Raw genomic sequence first — 9,964 nt, 5'->3', positions numbered from 1 at the left:
AGTGCCTGGTTATTATCTGTGATTATTAAATGATTATGAAATAAAATAGAATAAATAATCTAAGCAAATTGCAAGATTCTAGAAATGTGCTGGAAAATTATAATCTACTTAAAGAATTTTCTCTGTACATTCACCTCCAACCAAATCTCAAGCAAGCATAATTAAATAGTGCCTGCTCTTTAAAAATATGTCTAAATATTTATTGGCAAATTCTGAAGCACAAAAACAATCTCTGTGATCTTCCATATTTTTTCTACCTTTGTTCTACCTCAGATGCCCATTTCTTAATTCTTCTCTCCTAATTCCCTCTATACTTTTTTATAATTACTCACACTAGAAATAAATTATTTATGATTTATAAAAGATTAACAGTTTGAGTGTATTCTCAGTTTAATAGGACTCAAAGCCCAACCTACTGGTAAAATGCCTGTATAAATTTTTTACCCATTTTAAAAATTGAGTTCTCTGTCTTTCTCTTATTGATTTGTAGGAGTTATTTATATATTCTGCTTCTAGGTTCCTTCTCAGATATATGCGTTACAAATATTTTCTCATATTCTGTGACTGTCTTTCATTCCCTTACTTGTGTTTGTATAAATCAATGTATTAAATGTAAATTAAGTCCCATGAACAGTATTTATCTTTATGGTTAGTGCTTTTGGTGTTCTGTTAAAAAAATTATCCATCCAAAGTTTCTAAAGATAGTCTCTTATTTTATTTTCTAAAATATTTATTGTTCTGCCACTCTTATTTGCAGTATAATCCAAATGAAATTGGTTTTGCATGTGGGATCAAGTTTTTAAATATACAAATATTCATATTTAATTAATCCAGCCCCATTTATTTATCCACTGCATTTCACTCACGTATTTATTGTACATTAAATAAACCCATGTCTTACCTTAGGTTACCCCATGAAAAAGAGTTTAAACAAGGGCTTGTATGTAGGTAATTTATTTTAAAAAGTTATTCCAGTAAGCTCAGAAGAGTCTAAGAATAGTGAAGCAGTTTAGGAGGCAAAGCCAACACAAGGGCACATAATGTACTATTTACCACTGTGAGTAACTGGGATTCAGTCTTTCTGAAGAGATGTGTAGAATGTACCTCAGAATTGTGCACTGGTGGCATGAAAGAGATGAATATTTTTACACTGTTTCCCATTCCCCAATTGATAGTTGTCCTGAGGGTATTGAATCCCTTGTAATTTCTGGTGTGCATGCATCAGATTGACTGAGTGGGCTACCGCAGGTGTCTGACATAGTATTATAGCAGACAAGTCCTGAAAGCGGCAGATCTATAGAGCAAATGAGGTGAGATGTTAATAGCTATGTCTTCATGCAGCTGGTTACTGTAGTACCTGGAATAACGAGATGGACAGAGAAGATGTGGAACAGGAAATACAAAATGTCTGATGAAATTCACACCTAAAATTCACATCAGATATGCTCGAACTTAGTCCATCACAGAGACTTCCAGTGATCAAGGCAATCCATGAGAAGCCTCAATACAAAAATCTGCAATTCTTGATTACCCTCACCCACAGTCATCACTTCAGTAATACCAAAGGGCTTCTCCCAAAGGGGATCAAGGTCTCTTTGGACTGTGCTGTGACCAAGAGTAGAAGAATTAACATAGTCCTGGGATAAGGCAGTGAATGTGTGCTTCTGTCCTTAGAACACAAAAATGAATTTTTAAAATTATCTGTATAGTTGGAAATTGAGAAAAATACATCCTCCGTATCAGTAGTCACTGTGTGGACCCATTCCAGAGAAGATGCCATTTGGTTGGTTTAATAATAGTTCAGTATTCCAGTGGCTATCCCTGTACTCTGACACCCTGTCCCTTACCTAGAACTGATTAATCTAAAGGAAGCTTTCTGACCTAGTTGGACCAGTCAGATTTTTGTAAGGGAATATTATGTTTAGACCAGAGAGAAACAGAGAGTTGGGAGATTATTCCTGTTAATGGCAACTACCTAGGAAGAATATCAGTAAAATCGTGATCTTGATTCTAAGATCCCTAGAAGGCTACCATGTCACATTCCTTTCTGAGTCCTTGTTTGTTCAATTCTTCCTTCAATTCTGTATGATGATTAAATTCCCTTATAATAAATTTCCCATTTTCTTTAAAATAAATAGAGTTGAGTTTTCTTATTTATGATAAAATGACCTGATATATAATAATAACCATATTAAAAGAGTTAGCAGAGAGTACTGGTCCAACGTTATAAAACATATTCCATTTTTTTTATTATTTCTAGAATCCTTACTTTCCCTACCTTTTTTCCTTCCTCATAATCTATTAATGGTTAAAGCAATATACTTTACATGTTTAAAATATACTCACAGGTTTTCTGGGAACAAAGATGCCAATTGTTCTGCTAATGGTAGTTAGTAGTTTGGTTTTTATTTGGCAAACATACCTAGCAATTACACTGGATGCACAGAATAATGATTCAGTTCTCCTCAATCAAGAAATCACTCAATAGTTCAAGTTAAGAAAGGATCAGAAATAGATAGAAAAGGGTACTTGGAAATAAACTGTGTTTACCAAATTATGTTTTCTGTACTATTAATTCTGTTGGCAATTGTTTGGTATGCCAGGGAAAAAGTTTCTCTCAGTAATTAAGCTGGAGATATGTTGAGTTAAAAAAAGTTAATAGATCACTCTAATGTAAGTCTTCCCAGAACCTTTATATTCAATGCATGCTATGAATCATCAATAAAAACATGCTCTATAGAAGCATCTTCAAATTTATTTGACCATGAGATACTTTTCTGTGGAACAGCTGCAAGTAGTAGGGTCCTGAAGTACATAGTCTGTGAACTGCTTTACTTGGGAGATAAGGAATTACCAAAGTTCAGAGTCTGTATTCTCGTCACCTTTGAAGAACCAATTTTTGGAACATAATGATGCATAGTAAACATGATGATGTTGAATAAATGAATGAGCATTTGATAGAATAATTAAACGGATGTCATCATACTGATGAAAAGATGAGACTAGTTTAGGGCTGTTTTTGTTTTTTATATCTTTTTAATGAAAATTGAATGATTGCAATATATGGGTACTATGCAAAGTGCTTTATAAGTATTAACTCATTTGAATGTCAGTTAAAATCCTGTGATGTAAATCCTATCATGGTTTCACATTTTATTGATGAACAAATGGAGGCTTAGAAAGTTTAAGTAACTGTCAGAGGATACAAAACCAACAGGTAGAAAGCAAGACTGAGGGACCAGTTCTGTCTGCCTCTGAATCCTGCATTCATAACTAGCATGATGGTATCTCCATTTGTTTCAATTTTTCAGCCATTTGATAAAGAGCCTACAGGTATAAGATATGAATAAGCCCAGTTTTTCTTTTCTTTTAGAATTAAGCTAGAAAAAGCAAAAACCAAGAGTAAGTGATATTTATCCCTCACCTCCTCTCAATGAGGCTGAAAGGTGTATTAGAATATCTCCAGACAGGAGCCAGGAGAACCGGACTGTAGCCCAGCCTTGAAGGCTACTAAACGTTCAGTTTCCTCATTGGAAAAATGGAGGCAACAAGATTTAATTTATAGAGTTGTTCTGAGGATTAAAAATTACACACATAACGGAACAAGCATGGTAACTAGAATATGGACTCTGTGGCCATGCTACAGGGATTTGAATTCCAGCCCTAATATTTTCTAGCAGAGTAATCTCAGGCACGTCATTTAACCTATCTCTGCGTAGTTTCCTCATCTGTAAACTTGACTGGTAGTACTATTTAATGCATAGGGTTGTTGAGAGAAGCAAATGAGTTAATATACATAATGCACTTAAAATAGTTTCTCACTCATAGGACAAACTATGTAAAGGTTAGCCCTACTAGGTGATCTGCAAAGTACATGTGTCAGTCCCATCAGCATGCTCAAAACACTGGTGCTTTAATAAATGTTCATTTGATTGCTGTCTCTGCTATTGCTAACTACATGACCCTGTCAACTAATTTAATTTTTCTAAGCATTAGTTTTCTCATCTGTAAAACAAAAACAAAAAAAATTTATCTCACAGGATTTTCAAGAGGATAAATTACTCATAGCCCTAATACATAGTAGTTTTTCAATAAAAATTAATAGTTTCCTCCCTCCCATCCCATCCCTTTCCCTCCCTTTCTTTCTACAGTATATCTGCTCTCTGAAAGTTTTAAATTTCAAATAAGACTATAACTTCAAAAATCTATGATGAATCTTTCAAAGACACAATGACGGTACAAGTACGATAATGCTTTCATGTTAATTTAACTCAAATAACAGTGGATCAAAAATAATGATAAAAGTAAAAAATAGCAATACAACAATTTTAAAATAATATAAATAAGATCAATACAGTATAACAACTATTTATATCGCATTTACATTGTATTGGGTATTGCAGCATAACTAATGTAGAGATGATTTGAAGTATATAAGAGGATATGAATAGGTTATATACAAATACTATTACATTTTATATCAGGGGTTTGATCATCTGCGAATTTTGATATTTATGCGGGTCTTGGAACAAATCCTCCCACAGATAACGAGAAACAACTGTATATACATTTTCAACCAACATATTCACTAATAAATTTTGCTACCTGCCTTAACAGGGTGCTTGCAAGTGATAAACAAAGACCTAAAAGTACTAGGTAAACATTTCCAGTGTCTTGGGAATATTTCAGAGGTAGAAAGTTGCTGGAGTCTGATTTTCTTAAAGAAAGTGTAGATTTTCTTTCAATCCTCTGATTTAATGTAAATCTAATGAGGCAGAGAATCTTGAGCAAATGATCTCTTACTAATGCTAAGCCTCTAGGGCCCTGTGAAGTTACCGATAACTTCATGTACAATTCTCAACACAAGCATTATGGAAAAATTGTCATTATGAATTGTATTGATGCTGTGATTAAAAGCAATCTTGCTTTATGTCCTTTGAGAGACTTAAAATATTACAACCTGGAGATAGATAAAGATGTTTTAACCAATCAGCACTAATAACACCACACGTGTATATTGAATTTTATAGCTCGCAAAGGAATTTTATATACATTATTGTACATCATCTCTGTGAAGTAAGCAGCACAAGAATTATCATCCAATTTTATAGATTAGAAAAATAATACACAGAGAGGTGAAATGGCATGCCCCAAATTTTATAGCTTGGAGATAAAAATAGAACTAGAATAACAGGCTTTATCTTAGCCTAAAAAATGTTGTTTTTTTTTTTTCTATTATACATTCTATTCCCCAGCAAAGAAAAGGAAAATAAAAACTATTTAAAAAATGTAAAACCTCTTCAAATATAAAATAATAGAGTGGTAATATTTTAAAAATAAAGTTATTTATCATTGTAGTAATGAATCCTGGGTTAGGTTTATTAGTGAAATTAACTACCTTTGGCCAAGGGAGGGTCTCTTGTTCCATCCTCACTGTTAAATTCTCCCTAATATTCACTCACCCTGAAATTCTGGACATGACAGCATTCCTGGTCCTTTGAACTTAACCTCCTCCTTTGAACTACCTCCAAGTGTCATGATAACATAAAATCTGCCTATTTTTTCTCCCATTCTCTCTAAAATAAGTATATGGCAGAAACAGAACTAGCTCTATCAATCCTAAAAGAATATTTTATTTTAAAATTTTCCCCTTGCTAGTTTTAAAATGTATTTCAAAGCAACGTTGGAGTCTATAATTTTTAGAAAGGGATATAAAAATCTACCAATAATCTTTACCCTACAGAGGACATTTGGGGGACTGCTTCATATTCCCTATGATCGGTTGACAGTCAATGATGAGAGATGGGGTTACTTAGAGTTGAGAACAAATAAGCACAAAAGAAAAAAAATGTATTGAGGATCACAAACCTTCCTTGAGAAAAATAAGTGTCAATAGATTTGAAAATAAAGTACTTTCAGTCCTAAAATTGTCTTTTAAATAATGTGTGAGTGTGTGGGAGGCTGCATGGGTGTGTGGGTATGTGTTTTAAACCAAAGAGGAAAGTTATCACTTAAAATTGAGAAGTTAAACTTGCATTTAAAAGCATGAAAAAGACTCATCTCTGGCACATAAAAAGTTTTATATTCACAATATTACTTATACACTGACTTTGCCTATCATCACTATTCCCTTGACTGTTCTTCACCTTTTAAAAACAGGACGTGGCAGCAGCAATGGCTGTATTAGCGAGAGAAACCCAGAGGGAAACAGTCTTTCCAATTTTTACAGCACCAGGGTTCTTTCCTTCCATCCACATATTTGGAACAACCATCTGTGCTGGGGAGAGATAGCTGGGAGAGAGAGATGAGAGACCATTGAAAGGAAAGGCAACGATTCCAAAGGGGAAGCTAAATCACACAGCTGTCAGGGCTTTATATGCTGAGAAAGTCATTTTAGTAAATAACCTGAGCCTCTCTCTTCGTTTCCAAAGATACACCTTTGCTCAGAGTCCTTGCCCCCACTGCTCCGTGGGGAGGAGGGGGGCCAGGGAAGGGGAACTGGCAGTATATCAGTGACATCACACCTGACTCTGAACCCAGCCTTGCAAAAGTCCAAGGGACACCAATTCACAGGACAAATAGATCCCTTCTTTCGACAGTCTGATTTGCCTGAGTACTTCTGATCACTTCTCAATTCTGTAGTTAGGGTTTGTTAATTTGAAATGTTTTGTCTTTAGTGAAATGTCCCTGGCAGATAGAGGAATGCCCATGATACATTAAAGGTAGGGCATTTAAAGGGGAAAGGAATATAGTAGCAATTTGAATTATAATAGTTATTTTCAAATCTGATTATATTTATATGAATTTCACTACGAAAATATATACATTAAGACAGAAATTTAAAACAATCTCAGCATAGCTCTGAAATCTCCCAATAAAGGCTAGAATAAAGAGATAAAATAACACAAGGCAATTTTAGAAGAAAAATCTTATGCTAATATAGAAGTTTTCAGCTAGAGATATTTGATAGATCATTTAATCTTATCTTTTTATCTCTTATCTTTCAATTTATAGATTCAAAGTCTCAAGCCCAGAGAACATTCTTGACTTGTGAATTAATACTTAAACTAGATCTAGAACTATAAATCTTGAGACAGTTTTTTTAACTTTATACCAAGTAGCATTCATTAAAGAAAAGTTTATTATGAGTTTATACCAGTCATTAAACTAAACTCAGTAAATCCACACTTTTCAATGAACTAAAAATATTTTTTCTATGGTTTACCTAGATCAGTGTAAACCCTTGAAAATTCCCTTTGACTTTACAAACCAAGGCTTATTACCCCTCTCACTGTTTTCTAACCAAAAACAACAAAATTATGTTAGGTCAATTAGAGGTTAGAAGAAAACTCTACATTGTTTGCTTAATTTTAAGGAAGACTGAGTTTCACCTTTAAGTATAACTAAGAGAACCCAGGCCAAAATCACAAATCCTAATCGTGTTTTATCGACTTCTTAAAAAATAGATATAGCAAGTTTCCTCTGAAGCCTTATACACTTCTGTATGCATATAAATTTGCCAATTGGGCTATTCAGAGGCTTTTAGACTCGGATTCCCATACAAATATAGGAAATATAACTCTGGCTCTTGATCAAAAACATATTCTCAATGTGCTCATGAAATAGAAAAAAAATGAAAAGAAACAATCTTCCCAAGCACTGGGCTTTTTATTACCTTATTTTCAATTCCATATGTCAAATGGGATCCCGGAGGGATCAGATATAATGCTTGAAAGTGTTTTACAAGGGGAAAAGCTCTCTATTAGTCTGATGATAAAAGTAGCTGAAAAAATGCCTCTTTTCCTTCTCGAATTTTCTAGCACAGCTTTCTGCCTGTAGGTAAAGGTGTAAATTACAAACAGAAGCAATCACGTATCCATGTATCTGTCTATTAGTTTGTGGCTACCCAGCCAATTTAAAATGAAATGTTCAAGTATGTTTCAGCTTATTACCTCCAGTGGAAAGAAAAAAAAAAAGCAATAAAAAAAATGATGGGTATAGCTTTATAAAAGCTACTAAGGTAGTATCATCACAATCTCTAAATGTTTTCATTCAAAGGAAAATCTATGGTCAACCTTCTGTTTGTGTCATCAGGTCGAAATGATTGTTTTTTAAAGAAAGAAAGAAAATGTCCAAGTAACTGGGTGAATTTTTCACCTTCCATTTGATGATTTAGTGAAGTACAGATAGCGCTAAAATCCATTGCTAAAAAGAAATGGTCTGTTAAAGAGTAATGAATTCAAGTCTGGAACATTTTAAGTACAGAGAAAGTTTAAACGCAATATTCATTATCAAACTTCAGGTTAAGTGAGGAATTTCTAAAATGGCTTGAGTACTTGTGTAAGGTCATACCTTACCCTTGGCCTGATGAGATCAGACATCTTTAGAAGTGGGTCTGCTCTAGATGGATGAGTTCAATTTGAACACAAGTGGTTTCAACCAATAGCATAAGTTAAGTTGTCTTAGTCTTGAAAAAATGCTAGTACTTACTGATATAGGTTTGGAAAAAAGAAAGATTTTGAACAACAAAATCTGTCATGAGTTAATCTTACTTTTATTTGGACATTTTAAAATTCCAGTTTAAACATAATCAGATATTAAGCTGCATACATTTCTGGAAAGGGCTTTGGAAAGCACTCATTCAAAATTTGCCCATAATTAGTCTCTTTGGCTCTGTTCCAAGGTTAGAATGACTTTGAGAATAACTGTAATCATGGTTTCCACAGACCAGAGCCTGTAGTAAGTTGAAACCTTTATCTGGTAACAAATCTTTGCATTAGAATACACCAATTCAACTCCAATCATTCTCAGTAAATACCCTGGGGCATTCTTGTCTGCCATCCTTATCTTCTAACTCATCTTTGTCAAATGCTGGTCAGGAAGGGCATGTTTTGCCTTCTTGCCTATTAATAAACCTGAGTTAGAAGTTGGAGTCTGACCATGGAGCTTCAAGATCTTTATACCAGGACTCCAATTTGGCATCCAGGGATCAAGGACAAGGAAAGACAGAGGGCCAAAAGTGCAAGAGAGGTGGAAGTCACTAATGTCTGTGTGGAGGATTCACATCTAGCTTGTTTACCACATCACCACTGTCTAGAGCATTCTTAATAAATACTTTCTGAGTAAATAAATGAATTCTATTAAGCAGAGGGCAGCACTGAAGAGAAAAAAAAGAGGAAGACAGGTCACCTGGATTCACTTTTCTCTTCATCAAATCTCTGTTCAAACTATATGTCATAATGTTTCTTTTTAGCAATTCAAGGAAAATATTGTTAATTATTGATAATTATCATAATTATTAATATTTTATTCACATTACCACTCATGTGAACATAGGCTAAAGGACATGTAACATGATCAATTCCTGTTTCCATGACAAACATTACTCTATTGCCTGGTGAGTATGGAATTGGCTCCAGAATTCTTAACACAGAGTCAGGGAGCAACTGCTTGTAATAGCACTGCTGAGTGTGAGAAAACCTACCCATTCCCAATGTGGATGAAATATATGGAGTTGTCTTCTAAAAAGCTAGAATCTCCATAGAAGTACAGACAACAAAATAGAGGAATCAGTTTTCACAAAAATTAAAAAAAACCTTTGTGCTTCAAAGGACATCATGAACAAAGTGAGAAAACAACACACAGACTGTGAAATAATATTTGCAAATCATGTGCCTGAAAAGGGATTTGTACTTAGGATATAAAAAGAGCTACTAAAACTCAGTAATTAAGATGTCAAATAATCTAATTTTTAAAATGGGCAAAGGATCTGAATTTATTTCTCCAAGGAATGTATACAAATGGCTAATAAGCACATGAAAAAATGTTCAACATTGTTATTTGCTTTAGTATGAATGTGTGTAGTTTGAAATCATGTGGGCAGAGCCCTCATGAATAAGTGCCCTTATAAAAGATCTTGAGGAAGCTCAAGATCCTTTAGGTCCTTTCCCACCTTCCACCATGT

This window comes from Microcebus murinus, chromosome 14 (assembly GCF_040939455.1).
Source record: "Microcebus murinus isolate Inina chromosome 14, M.murinus_Inina_mat1.0, whole genome shotgun sequence".
Taxonomy (NCBI): domain Eukaryota; kingdom Metazoa; phylum Chordata; class Mammalia; order Primates; family Cheirogaleidae; genus Microcebus; species Microcebus murinus.
Note: the sequence above shows the minus strand (reverse complement) of the source record.